Here is a 15114-nt window from a genome sequence, read left to right on the forward strand (position 1 = left end):
TCGATTTCAACTTCATCATGTTCAATTTCGTCTTGCAAGCCATCAACCGCATCAGTAACTGTTCTATACTTTCCCTTCATCTCAAATACGTCGCGCAGATTCCAGTGGAATCTCTCCAGTCTTGATTCATACACGCGGTCGCGTAGAAGCCGTAGCTGGGCTAACTTTCTCCTGTCATTCACTCGTGTCTCCTCAGACACAAGACGGGTGTTGATTTTATCAAGATCGTTAGGACATGTGGCTTCGGTCGGTGGTGTTTTGGCAAGGTCAGGTGCAAATTTCAGGAAGCCTCTGGTGCACTGCCCAACCTTGAGAGAGCCCCAATCGTCGTTACACCCAACCCTCGCAGAACATGCAGTGTTAAAAGAATTGCCACGATACTCTGGGATCCCCTCCACACGGTGAAACTTGAAATATCGAAAATGGGAAAACCGTTGAGGCTTTTCCAAACACCTTTCTTGGTCACACAGCCCAGAGAAGTTTATAATCTGGCGAAGATCAGCAACGTGAGGGGGAGGGTTATATGCCTTCCCGAGTTCAGTGATCAGGTCTTCCAGAGTTATAGCCTCATGATGCCTGAGCCGGCGAGCAGTGCAGCTGAACGCTTGGTCTATGTCAGAATGGGTATGACCAATTGGTAGAAACGACACAAAGACTTCTTGAAACACCCCCCATGCAACCAGGGATTCGATGTATCCGAAGAAGTATCTGTTCTTATTTTCACGAGTGCAATTGTCCACCTGCACGAACAGGGTATCCGGGAGTGGGCCCTTCTCAGCCTTTACCATCAGCGTCCGATGAAGAGCTTCTAGTACGTGATTCGCACCTGTCTCATATTCATCTGTCATAGTGAACAGGGACAGATTTTTCACGGGACCATGTTCAAGCACTCCAATTAGCTTAACTTTGATACTGTGCCCCTTTGTGTGCTTAGTATTGAAGAGGAAATGCGGCAAACCGAAGGCGGACTGGTCGGCACCGTCCAGAATGATAGAGCAATACTTAGCAGGATACAGTCCTGCTTTATCACACTTCTTCTGGTACTCGCGCCGCTCCGCTGCAACCATATCGTTGTAAGTGGTTTTTCGCTCACGAAGTAGCCGAGTTGCTGACTCATCGGTACCGGCTTTGGAGAGCAGGTCTCGGATGAGATCGCATTCGGAGCACACTGTGAACCTATGAACCCTCCGCACCTTGATGTTGGGCACGTGCTTTTGCCATGTCTCGTAAAAATAGCTTCGCGTGGGTGGGGCGCGCGAATGGAGGCCACTGAACTCAGAGAGGAAGATGTCGAAGACCTGAGCTTTTTGGAAATAGGGCAAGTGCTGTTCGTTTCGGTCGGTCATATGGTCGGCTGTGCTTTCTGAAAGACGTTCAAGGAATCATATGACCGCGTCCCGTTGATTAGCTTCTGAGTCTCTCACAGTACAAGTCAAGGAAGACCTCCTCTTGCTAAACGGTGTGCCTTTAACAGAGCCCTGGAAATCCCTAGAAAACTGCAGGGACTTCTCTAGAAACTTATAACACACCGCCTTTCCATCGAAGAAAAACATCCCTGAGTTATCTTCCAACAAGCCCTCCAGATAAGCTCGTCTCCCCGCCCTATTCAGCAAAGATACCACTTGAGCCTTGACGTATCGAGCGTCAACTTCGTAAAAACAACGGCGATGGATACAACATTTTAACTTATCCACCTCCATGTTTTGGAACGCATCAGCGTGGGCACGGCGTCGTTTAAGTAACACACTCTCCACACCCTTGCCGCGACGGCGACTCTTGTACGTGTATACTCTCTTTTAAAAGGTGATGTCTCGCTGTTCGCAACACTGCGACTGGCCGGACTTCGTTGCGATGGGGGTCCATTTTTCGTTCGAGTGTTAGAGGGCGGAGGGGGACGGTACTCAGCGTCACTACTAGATTTAGACAACTCATCTTCATGTTCCAGTGTTCGATATTCTGCGGCATTTGGCGTAGCTAGAGCATCTTCTTCTTGCAGTTCGGGTGGTGGAGATTCTGCTGCATTTGGGGTAGCTGGAGCTACTTCGGGTTCCGCAGCTATCCCTCGGGCTGCAATTACCAATGAGCGGATGCTCCACAATTTACGCTGCACTGTACCGGAATCCAGCGAAACATTTGATGACCGCCTTTGGGGCGATCGTCGTATCGCTGTGGTCGGGCCGGGTTGATTTCGCATGGTAGAATCCGGGAGACATGGTGAAGTGTGTCGGGTGGGAACATTAAAGAGTTGCGTTGTGTCTGGCGGCGTTGAGAGTGGTGTGTGTGAAGTTGCTGGCGTCGCAGAAAGGGCGCGACGCTTCCCGTCTCGCAATCCTGAGCTTTGCGAGTTCTGAGCAGTGGGTGAGGCATCTGTTGGCGGACAACCTCGTTTACAACTGCTCCTTGGCGTTTGTTGGGGATTCACAGGGCGGGACTCAGGGGTATGTAGAGTGGTTGGCGTCGCGAGCTGCACGCGACGCTTCCCGCTTCGTAGTGGGGTGCTTTGCGAGTCCCAAGCAGTACTACGCGGTGATGTGCGTGGGGGAGCCACAGTGCGGGACTCAGGGGTATGTAACGGTTCACCATGCCTCGAGCTACTCGCTTGTGCAATAGAGCGCTTTGCACGAGTCGTACGCCTAGTCGTAGTCATTGGAATGGTTCTGAGATGGGTTGTTGCCCCCAACAGTTCAGATGGGTTGTTGTGGATTGAGATGGGTTGAGGAACTTTATCGCGGAGACCAGGATGGTACCCTCTTTACCTTTTATATACTGGAGCGTGTATCAACTACAAGCACTGCAGCACGAGAATTCAGGTGATGGTGGGTGCAGCTCCACACGAGCAGCAGCGATACTGTTCTGTGGAACAGATAATGCCTGCTGGATGACCAGTTTAGCTATCCGTGAATACTGATATTCACTGAGCAGGTACGCCGAGCTATGAATGGTTGGCTGCTGTCTCTGCGCTACCATGAAGAAGCCTGTAATGGAAGCTTTACAGATCTGAAAGAGCGCTGTTTGAAACATATCTGAATCAAATATTTGGGAGATTGCACCCAAATCATATGTTGCACTAAATTTGATACGCAATGTTCACCATGTCCAAATATAGATTTTTCATTCCACATTTCAAGAGAACAGTTATGCATTACTGATATTTAGTTTTAGGATCTCAAAATCATGACACGTTTTCTGCTGTCCCACACGGCACAAATTCATGATCGCCATTGACGGACAGCACACAATCATGATCGGACAGTTCTTTCCGTTGCAGCCTCAACCGCAAAGTAAATCCGGGAGATTCAGGCTATGAATGAGTAGATAAAGTGCGGGTATGGGGACACGTACGCTACGTGCAGACATGTCCAGAAGATTCCTGCTGCGTACTGCACATACTGATGGCGTGGAGACGGAGTTCAATTATCGAACAGGCGGAGATCATGGACATCACTCTGATTCAATTGTTAGTCCTGCATATATTAACGTGTGGTATCAGTATGCAATTCTCGTTTGGTTCGCTATAACACCAGGGCAGAAATGAAGTATTCGGTCCGGCACGGTCGGCTACTGCAGTTTCCACAAGCAGGTGCAGGATTTCGTACTTCTTTCGGAATTGTTCATGGCACATTCGGAGCTACTGTATGTCTCGACTTCTCTATCTCATTGAATTGACCATGTGCTCACAAGCACCAGAACACCGGTAGCAACAAGCCATCCTGTTAATTGTTACTGGTTCGAGTTAGATTAATTTCTGTCGGCAAACTGTTCGCCACCCTCCTTCCCAATTTAAAATTTCTGTTGTACTGCAGACCCCCGTTCTGTACGAAAGTGAACCCACTATCAGGTATGACGCGGAAAGGGAAGTCAGCTCAAGCGTCTCGGAATGATCCATCCCCACAGGTGCGCGACAGGATGGAGGTGGCAAAAGCATTGTTTGCGGACGTGATGGAGGGCTCAACTAACACGACAGTTGATCCTAGGGACTGCATACCGCTCACAAATGTTAGAGCCATAGTTCGTTCAGGTGTAGAACGAATGAAGGTACTGTTCCGAGGCCATGCCGTTGCCGAAGGTAATCACGAAGCGGGTGAGGCACCTCACGAACCAGGTATCACTGCGGGATCGGATATGCCAGTGCTCATGCCGTTGACGGGTACCTACCGGCGATATGTGATCGACCATTTCAAGGGGAAGTGTTTGACGGAGACGGAGGCAAGGGAGAAAAGTCACACAAGGACGCAATGGTACGACGTGGTCGACGGGATGCACAGACTTGTTGCTATCTTCGAGCTCATCGACGAGCTACCTGCGCAATGGAGTGGATTCTCTTGGAGTGTGACCATATTGAGTGGTGGCCATAACGTGCAAGTGTTGCGGCAACTTGCGCGCCATCAAAAAAGGAAGCATGCCCCTATTTATTACATTGAAACGACCTTTTACGATACTCTTTGTGGTCTGCGAGAGGAGGCGGCTCGTTTGAAAGCGGAAAAGAACGGCCGAACACCGACAGCAAAGCAAATCGCCTGTGCTTACGATGGTTGTGCTCATCAGAAGGAGAGCACCTTGAAACAAACTGCTACTACTGCGCTGCGACTGTCACAGAGAGTAGTCAACACAATCAGAGAGATTGTTACATCTGAACATCCCGATCTCATCGCATCACCATGCACGCTAAGTGGTGTCGTGAGGCCGTCCAAATCCCCAAGCACGAGCAACACGGACTGTCGAGTATTTCGCAACTTCATTCACATCAGCTCACTTAAGTCTTGCATCCCATTCATGAATGCTTCTGGTGCAGATGGCGAGCTTGCTCAGGTAAATACATTGTATCGTGTACGTGACATGTGCAGATTGCACAACTTCAAACCTGTATCATACAAAGTAGTTGGAGAGCAGTTTCAGAAGGCCAAGGCTGCTTTGCAGGAAGCAAGAAAATTCGAAGAACTATTGGAGACAGATAAGTGGCCAAGTGAAATGGAGACAACGAAAGCGAATTACTATGCACAACCAAATTCGATATAGCAGTGCTCACTAACAAGGGAAACGACAGAGCAATACTGGATTTTATTCTAGAACTGTATCGCCGAACTTGTCCCCAGATCGCCTCATTCAAGGAAGAGAAGTACAAGGCCAAGTATGTTACAACCCCTGCCCCATCACCTCCTATAAACAGTACACCAGCTACCCAAGCTTCCGGCCCCAATACGTCCACGGCCGCTGCTCATACAGAGGGCAACGGTACGCTGGAGGGTACTGCTGATGAAGGAAATGAGATAATGCCGGCTATACCCGATGATCCACATATATCCGCCGACGAGAAAGATCTAGCTGAACAGAATACTGCCGATCCTCCGCCAGCTGCATATGCTAAGTCGGCTGCTCCTCAAAGCGAGGCCTCAGAACGACTTAAGACATGTGTCAATTACACGGACGATAGGGAGGTTTTCATGATGAAAAGGAGAGACTTCCTGAAGGAACTTGGCATAGAAGCATATCAAATGAAATGGCAGGAATACTATGGATCCGTGAGAACGGACAAATGCCCATTGTTTGATCTACTGTGTACAGACCCTCCGTACGGTACGCCATCATGCCGGTCAGGTGCAGGAAACGGTTATGATAATGTCGTCGACACCACGGAAATGAAGGCCGTCGCAGAACTATCACGAAGTATACTGAAACCCGGTGGATGGGTGTTTATATTCACATCAATACAGTACTTTAGTAGATGGTACAATGCGTTTAAGGAAACGGGTTTCAGCGGACCTCAGTACCCTTACGTCATCATGAAGGACACCAAGACGTTGCAAGAATATCGAGGGGACGTCTTCCCTCAGAACGCCTGTGAATTTGGCATGTTCGCTAAGACACCAGGGCATCGACCGGATGGGTTCAAGGTAGATTTACGGAGCCCCTACCATGTTTTGCAGGCCCCAGAGAAACGGAAGTTTGCGGCAATATCTAGGGTACCAGTTACTTCTAACAAGTTACTCAAGCCTGGAACGAGATCACCCATTCTGACGGAGGAGAAAAATCCCAATCTCTTAGCTGAGCTTATGTCAACGTTCTGTCCAGACAACGGTCATGTTCTGGACATTTACGGTGGTACTCTTTCTACGGCAATTTCTTGCATTCGGACAAACAGAAAGTGCGCTGTAGTGGAGGCAGATGCTGAGCGATATCGTTTCGCCCATGAACGGCTTCGTTTAATCGCCCAAAACCACTGCGGTCTATCAGAAGCTACTAATGCGCCAATGAAGAGGTCATGTAAAGATCCTTCTTCCGTACCATCCTTCGTGACAAGAAACTCCATCACGAGCGATACTAATAACTTGTCCGACAATGTCCTGTTATTACGTGATATGAGAAAACCTGAAAGCGGTATTGCTGATAGTGGGGAAGAGCCCTCAATGGCTGTACACGCAGCTACAACTGGGGGATCTAATGCGTCGTTCCTGGAAGCTGTGAAACCGGGAAGTACCGTGCGATTGATGGTGTCCGGGAAGGTGGTAGGGACCGGTACTCTTCAACTCCCTCCGGGCGATTCTTCGAAGTTCTACAGAAGGCTGCACGGACACGAGCTCAAAGATGTTGAGAGAGATGGCGAGTGCCTATTTGCTGTGTTCCGTGTGTCAATTCTACCTGAGTCGAGGAGTGTGAAGTACCCTTACAATTTCAAAGGACAGCAGGCAGTCCCGGACAATCTGCGTGATATAGGTAGCGCCTTCTGCGCCTGGGACCTGCACAGTATGGCGCTCTTCAATGATGCGATTGCTACTCACTCGTCGGTACAGAACACATAGTACTCATGTAAAAGGCTGTACTGTTCTTCACGTCGGGCTTCGCAAACCATATTCACCGTATCAACTCTTATCTGTTTTACGCTCACCACAGAGTGGCACGCTGTCGTATCACGCACTATTCGTGCATCGTCGCGTTGCAGACATTCTGCCGTTTATGAGCAGCAGGCAGTAGCACAAAAGGCTGAACTCTTCTTCACATCGGGCTCTGCCAAGAGTCATATCCACTTTGTCGAAGTCTATATAATAGACACACACCCTCGGCAACGCCCACCTTCTCAACCATCACCGCCGACCACCAACCAACACCAAGATGCCGTCAGAGGATGGCTGGTGGCGGGTACTGCATGACATAGTCGGGGTAGTGAGGGATGGGATGGCGTGGAATAGATACTGGGCGGGGGTGTGACGGTTGTTGGTGGTGATGGCGAGGAAGGGAATGCTGGTGTTTAGCTTGGAGTTGGCGGCGAGGGGGGGTGGACGTGACGATACGGGTCATCGTAGTGGGTCGGGGAGGCTTGAAGTGGGCCACAATCGCCAACTTCGAGCAAGTCCAGACGGAATTTAGGATTAAATTCTGTCGGCAGATTGTGAACAGGTATCAAATTTTTATTTAACATGAATTGTACTGCAATTTCCAAGTAAAATTGTATGATAATTTTTTTGATTTGGCCTATACAGAACCCCCCATCCCCCAGATTTAGAGAGTACATGTTGGACGATAACTTCTAAACTATTTTGGTTTGTCCACTTCTGTTTTCTGCATATCACTACTACTGCTCTAAGCTTTACAACCATATAAAAATATCTGGAATCCGAAGGGGTGCCCCTGGTACTGTTTGGTATCCCAAATTCTGGTTACCATCAAACCAGTGTTTCTGCTCGACGTAGACGCCGTACGGCGGGCGAGAACACGGGGAGAACACACATCTAACGGGACAGGTAAGCGGGCCCTGCTACCTTGGTAGAGCGGAACGGTCGGGGATGAGCGTACGCGCTGGCCGATCTACGCCTCGACGCCCCAGAGCAGCGCTGGGTAACGTACCAGCGCTGACTGGCGGAGGCAGATCTAGGCTCGCTCTCATACGCGGCTGTTCCCTACCCGCTTTGTCGCGGTTAACGCTCGCGAAGGCGGATCGCGCTCGTTAGTTATGCTGGAAGACGGACCTAGGCGGTAGGTCGTGGACAACTCCTTGCTTGTCCCCCTTCGCCGCCGCCGGTCTCGCTCGTATTTAATGTATCCAATGCCTCTATCATAATAATACAGTACCGGTATGCTGTAGTAACGTACTGTAGCGCGGGTCGTCCCGGGCTGTAATGCTGTCAGCCGTCGGGGCTGACAGCACACGTGTGAGACCCGTACTGTGCGTGCGGTGGTACGCCCCTCCTACACGTGTACGCGTGTGATCGCGTGTCCCCCGTACACGTTGGGGTACACGTGTGCGCGTTTGTGGTTCGTATGGATCTGATCTAAATCTAATCGCGAACCGCCATTATGCCACTCGGCCCCCTCCTCAAGAGTGAACGTCCGCGTTCACCCTTGAGGAGTGAGAGAGCCATGTCCAACCCGGTCGCTTCCCGAGCCTTGGCCCTGTTCCCCTTGCGATTCGGCGTCGTGCCGTCGATCTCTTCGCAGCCCTGTTTTTTGCTCGCGGGTCCTTCAGTGGCCGACCCCGGTGCGGCTTCATTCTTGATCCATCGTCCTCCTCCCTTCGGAGGCGTCCCGTCCCGTAACCGGCGTTGCGATATCTCTACATCCCTGCTGCGTTCCTACCCACTCTTCGCGGACGATTCCCCCAGTGTGGGTACTGTACGCGTGGGGCTAATCGTCCCTCTTACGCGTGTGTTATTATGGCCACGACTCCGTCGTCTCACTCTCCCCCTCATCTTCGTGTGCAAACGCCATCCTGAATCGCTTGCGGTTCTGCGCCTTTGGCACCCGTTTCTTCCGCGAGCGCCTCGATCGTCTTCACCCCTCATATGCAACATCCTTCATTTGGAGCAATTTAAAACCTCTCGTTCAGTCGAGACCTCGCCGGGAAGACGGTATCGTCAGTGTGCCCCTTCGCGATACTCCCTGAGCAGCGATAGTTTCCCATCTGATGACTTCGAGATCCACTTTGTGCGGCGGCCAGTCGTCGCTGTCAATTGCACCTGTCCTTCCGGGGACAGGCGTAGAAATTAGAACACTCCTAGATTTCTCTTTGAGAGAAGAGCCAACTTGGGATCTCCAGATCTGAGCGCTTTCTGCGAGGTCTTCCAATTTGGCTTGCTCACGATTCTCCTTTTCGGCCACTCGACGTGCTTCCTTCTCACGCCTCTCCTCAAGAGCTTAGACCCCTGAAGAACGTTTCTGCACGGAAAACGGCGCCTCGTTACGTATCTTTTCTACTTGTTGCTGAGCGCTTATCCGTTAAACGGATCTCCAAACTTTGGAGGCATCACATGAATGGGAGACTCCATGGACGCAGTTCAAGCTCACCCACACCCTCATTTGGATCGTACCACCTTCCGTCATACCCCGGCCTCCTGCGAGCTGCACCTCAGTCCACGCGTCGTGCCATATCGCGGGTACTTTTTGAACTTGGAGAGGATGTCCTCTGCAAGCGGCGGGAGGGCGCATTTCGACGTTGCTTTTGCGTCGCCTCTTTGTTGGCGATTTTCCTACCAGTGGGCTTGACACCCGCTGGTTCATGGCCGGTCGGTTTGGTGATAACGTCGAGGGGCCTGGGTACGGATGGGATCCCCTCGTCCGTCGTGGGTAAGGTAGGGATGGAGTCCGCCGTCAATCTGCTCATCCCTTTCGCGTGACGTCCCCTTCAGTTTCGAAGCGACGCGACGCAAGGACCTACGGACGCGTCAGGTCGCTGGATTCCCCCGATAATCCTTTCGGCGCGTCTCCACTGGCGCCTCACGCTCTATACCATGGTCATGGTCGGTGAGCCCGAGTGGGCGTGTGCATTCCGCCAACCCCTGCAAGGATGAGTAAATTTTCCCTTCTCGTCTCAAATGCTTTCTCTACTCGCGACTCCTCGTTCCTCTGAGCCACGTCTTTGCGCATTGCGCACCGATTTGCAAGCCTTACTGGAATATACACCCTGATTTGCACGTCTCCCGACCCGCACACCTTCTTCTTTGGCACCCCTCAGTGAATCTCTAACCAACCGTATTGTGTCTTCGCATCGCTAGTGTGTGTCCTGAGAAGGGGTTACAACCCTCGCAATTATCAGGTCCCCCTCTTTTTTTTCTCTGCAAGGGTGTCGCCTGTTTGGCCAAAACACACGGTTTAAAAGCATACGAAGAGTATGTGAATGTCGGTAAGGAAGGGGCTCGGGGAAGCCGGACAAGCAAATGGGCCCTCCGACTGCCGGGCGAGGTTTGTTGCTGTTTTCTATTCTGTCGCTCATTACGAGGGCCGTCCCGCTCCGGATATCCCGTGCAGCCTGGTCCTTGTGTGTCGCGTGACTACGCCTTGTCTGTCAATACATTTCGAATTCCTCACCCCTGTACGACCGTAACCCCGTCTTGGCGGGTGCTATCAGGGCCCTTCTATTTTTTCGTTCTGCATACTCGTTTCTTCAGTGCCCATTTCAGCAAAGCAGCACGTACTGCTTCTCCTCCTCTCGTTTGCTTCGTCGAGTATCAAGGGGTGGTCTGTGGCATATACGGAATTCGCTTATCAATACGTCTCGACATTGCATGCGAGAGGTCAATTTTCCGGACCTCTAGGGGCTCCGGTGCCTTTCCATTTCGTCACTCGCAAAGCGGAATTTTTTTCGGATGCTCTTCGCCACGACAACGTACGACAAGAGGGTGTAGGCTCGCACGTCCCTTTGGCCAGAAAGACTTAGGGGCGTCCCTTCTTCGCATCCGCGACGCGGCGGCACACGCAGAGGGCCTGGCGATTAACGAAGGTGGCACGTGGCGGACACAGCGGGCGTACAGGAAGGCGAGCGTGCGGAAAACAAAATGTCAGATGCAAAACGCTTGGAACGGAATCGCGGAGTGGTGTTCGAGTCGCGTTAGGACCACGTCACTGCATGCCTGCCCCGCGTTGACGTCTGCAAAACAGACTTTATGGTACATTCCTCTGTTAGCGGGGGTGCGCGACAAAGAGGTGAGGGCCATGCCGATGGGTCGCTTGCGCATTCCTGGCGTACGTACGAAGGAGCGGGAGGATTCGCGGAGTCTTCTTTGTAATTGGCTTCTTGCAGCGCCCTCGAAAGGCCCTGGCGCGTTGGAGCGGAAGGAGGCCCGTGCCTCCGTCTGAATGGTCCGTCGGTGACCGCGCGCGACAGCCTCGGGCTTCTCCGTGGCGCTTCGGGCTTGGAACCAGCCGCGTCTCGTTGCCCCTCGCGGGCGACCTTCACCGTACGTATTGCGCGGCGTCGCCCTTCTCCCATCGAGGAGGCACGTGAGCGTCGCTGCGGAGTACGCGCGCCTGTTACCTGTCGCGGGTGCAGCCTACCGAGGCGCGTGCGGAGGAAGTGGTACGCGGGCGTGTAGTCGGGCTGTACGGCCAGGATGTGATTGCCATGACGGTGGCTTCGCTGGTAGCCTTTTGACGCGTACGAGGGGGCGCGGCGGTCTTGCCGGTGGCCTTGGGTCGTCCTTCGAGGACGACCTAACCTTACGCATTTTACGCGAACCTCATTCGCCCCCCCCCACGGAGGAGGCGCGAAGTGGTGCTCAGGCGGTACGCTCCTGAGTGCGCGTCATTAGTTTGCGCGACAAAGAGAGGACAGTCAGACGTTGGATTGCTTATGTCCTCTCGACGCGTGCACGCGGCGGTAGCGCGGAGTCGCGGAATATTCGTCGTAGATCGCCTCGGGCGACCCGAGCGCGACGGCGCCCGCGTGTTGGCACGGTAGAGCGGTCGGGGACTCCGCTCTGATCCCCTTTCGGTGCGGTGTGGATCTTACCCCACTGAAAGGCAGCGCGCTCCGCACGCTGCTTGCCACGGCTCGGTTGCGTGTCGCCCCTGACTTCACTTGTTCTGTCGGTCGCATGCGCACTTGCACATACAGTGTCATTCGGACTGTATTTTCCACATATTTTTGGTACGTTCCCCCAGATTATTTTGGGTACGTGGTAACGGATTGACTGGAGGGGTAGGGCGGTGCGCGGCGGCTATCGCTTATCTATGCCCGCCTCTTTCCGTCGGTAATTCACCCTGTCGGTCGTGCGCGGTCGCGGGATCGTGAGTCTCCCTACGCGTGGTGCTCGTCGCGACCGTTCACGTTACTCCTTTGCTAGGTGGGCTACGTCGCCCTCCTGCTTCTCGTCGGCAACTACGCGACACGCTTCGTTACCAGCGGTTCGAGCCGCTTGATATTTGTGTGTCGCGCAGTGAGCTTGGACTGTCCATACGTATTGGCGTCGCTCTTGTTTTCCGATTCGAGCACTCGATCGACGAGCGTTATCGTGACACTCTCCCGTTTCTTGGGAGATCGTATCCTCCCCTCCTGTACTCGATGTTCCAGGGCTTGCCATTTCCGTTGTACAGTCCGTAATGTCTTCGCTTTTTGCGCTTTGTCGACGACGTCGGTCGTCCTGAGCAGACGCTCGACGGCGTACTGCGTGCCCTTCGTGACCTTGTCGGCAAGGTCACCTGGGGTTGTTGCACTTGCTCGTGGTGCGTCCGTCGGGGGGGAGCGTACACGCAGCGGTCTGCCGAGACGTGCTCCGTCACCCCATCACGGTCGATCGTGATGGTTCGTTTGTCGTTGGCCAGTACGCGGTATGGTCCGACGGCAGGTGACGCGAGCTTGTACGACGTCTTCGCCCCATCGGTGGGGTTGAGGTACACGTAGTCCCCCAGCTTGAGTCCTGTGTTAATCCTTCGGTTGAGGTCGTACGCGTTTATCGAAGTCGCGTTTGTAGCGAGCTTGCGTACGATGCAAGCTTCCGTAAGCTTTCTGGATAGTCTCGTCCAAGGTCTTGAGAAACTCTGCGCGTCGAGTTCCTCTATCCGGAGGGGGCGCGTCCCTGTCGGCTCTTCGAAAAGAGAACTCCGGCGGGGGTCTGCTGAGCACGATCTCAAAGGGTGTCGTACGCGTGGTTCGGTGTACGTAGGAATTGTACGCGTACGTAAGCGGTCCCACGTACACGTCCCAATCATCCTGATGCTCGTTGACGTAGGTCCGAAGCATCGACGCGATAGTCCGGTTGTAACGTTCAACCTGTCCATTCGTCTGGGGATGCTACGCGGACGTATATAAGTTAGTTATCCCCAGTACGCGACACAGACTGTGGAAGAACTTCGCGTTAAATTGAGGACCGTTGTCCGACAAAAGCGAACGTGGAACGCCGTATTTGAAGACCCACGCGTCACAGAATGCTGTCGCGACAGTGTACGCGGTCACTGTTCGAAGCGCGACAACTTGCTTTAACTTAGTGAAGCGGTCTGTGATAACGTGGAGGAAACGTTTCCCTGCCTTCTTCTTCGGGAGCAGACCCAAGATGTCAATCGCAAGGCTCTCGAGTGACCGCTTGGCGGGGAACAACCTCAAACGGTTGAGGTGTTTCCGCAATTTGACCCGGTTCATCGCGCAGGTCCGACACCCTTGCATCATGGCAGCTACATCTACAGCGAGATGGGGCCAGTAGTACTCGGGTCGAAGGGCGAAGTACATACCATTCTGGCCTGGGTGTCCCGCGATGGCCGGGTTGTGGCACACGCGGAGAAGCCTAGCGCGGAGCGTCCGAGGTACCACCACCTGGACGATATCAGGATCAAAGGGGTGTCTCCGTTTGAGCACCCCTTGGTGGTCCTCGAAGAACGCGGTGTCCCGGGACTCTGACTGTCGTGCCAAAACAGTTTGGCAGAAGTCATCCACGCCTTGCTCCTCGGCTATCTCCTCTATCGTAAGAGGGGCTGGGAGGTCGTCGTGCGGTGGGGCGACCGGAGAGTCGGGCGCGTCGGCTTCAAGGTCTTCGGCGCGCTGGATGTCGGCGGCGTCGAACTCGTCGTTCTCCTCCCAAAACGAAGTGGGTCCTTGGAGAGCGGGGGATTCGTCGTCGCCTCGCGGTTCGTCGCGCGTTCTTACGCGCCATCTCGTCCTTGACCCGGTTTGGTTCCGTGTCGTCACGAAGACATGGATGGCCAAATGGTCACAGCTCGCGGTACAAACGTGGTCCGCGAGCTCGTTCGATACGTCTCGAAGGGTCGTACCGCTGTCGAAGGTGGGAATGTCGTCATCCACCTCGACAGTGGGGCGAGGGTCATCGGCGACACGAGGCGACACGAGGCGTAACAGGGCATCGGGCACTTGATGCACGCGCCTGGGGCGGTACTGAATGGTGAAGTCGTATTCAACCAGACGTAGCCACAACCCGGGTGAGTCTTCCGGAACTCTCTGCGAGAGACATGAGCCACTTTAAGGCGTCGTGATCCGTTCGGACGGTGAACTTCGTTCCTTCTACGTACGGCCGTATTGTGCGGACGGCCCACACTACGGCGAAGGACTCGCGTTCCGTGGCGCTGTAGTTGCGCTCGCTGTCGTTGAGCAAGTAGGTCCAATAGCCAACGGGGCGTCAATCGTTTGGCTGGTCGTGCTCCTGGAGCAGCGTGCATCAAAGCTGGTAGGCACTCGCCTCCGTGTCGATCATGTACGGACGGCCGTACAGCGGTAGCGCGAGGATCGGCGGAGCCATCATACACCTCTTGAGGTCTTCGAACGCGTTCAGTTGGGCCTCCGTGAGGTTGTAGAAGTCAGGATTCGCATCCTTGCGCGTCATGTCGATCAGAGGACGCGCTATCTTCGCGAACCCCTTAACGAATAGGCAGTATAAGTTGCACGCCCCGAGGAACGAGCGCACTTGCGTAAGTGTCCTCGGGAATGTGAACGTCTTGAAGGCATTGGCCGCCGTGTCCGCCATGCTTAACTTACCTGGGGAAATGACGTGCCCCAGGCATTGTACCTTCGGTTGAAAGAAGCTACACTTCTTGAGCTTGAGGGAGATTCCGGCACTCCCAAGCAAGCTCAAGACAGTGTTGAGATGTTTCGCATGTTCCGCGTGCGTACGCGAGAACACTATAACGTCAAAGAGATAGACGAGGCATATTTGCCAGCGAACGCGTGGCAGAATAATATCCAGAGCGTGGTGGAAGGTGGCCGGTGCCCCTTTTAGTCCGAACGGCATTTGCAGGTAGCGAAACGTGCCCATGTGCGTCGTAAAGGTTGTCTTATCCCGGTCCTCCGGAGCGACCGGGATCTGCCAATAACCTGAGTTGCAGTCCAACGTCGTAATGACGGCTGCATCTCCTAACGAGTCGATGCAGTCGTCCATACGCGGCAGCGGATACGAATCCGCTGCA

Source organism: Chondrus crispus, genomic scaffold (assembly GCF_000350225.1).
Source record: "Chondrus crispus Stackhouse genomic scaffold, scaffold_60, whole genome shotgun sequence".
Lineage (NCBI taxonomy): Eukaryota > Rhodophyta > Florideophyceae > Gigartinales > Gigartinaceae > Chondrus > Chondrus crispus.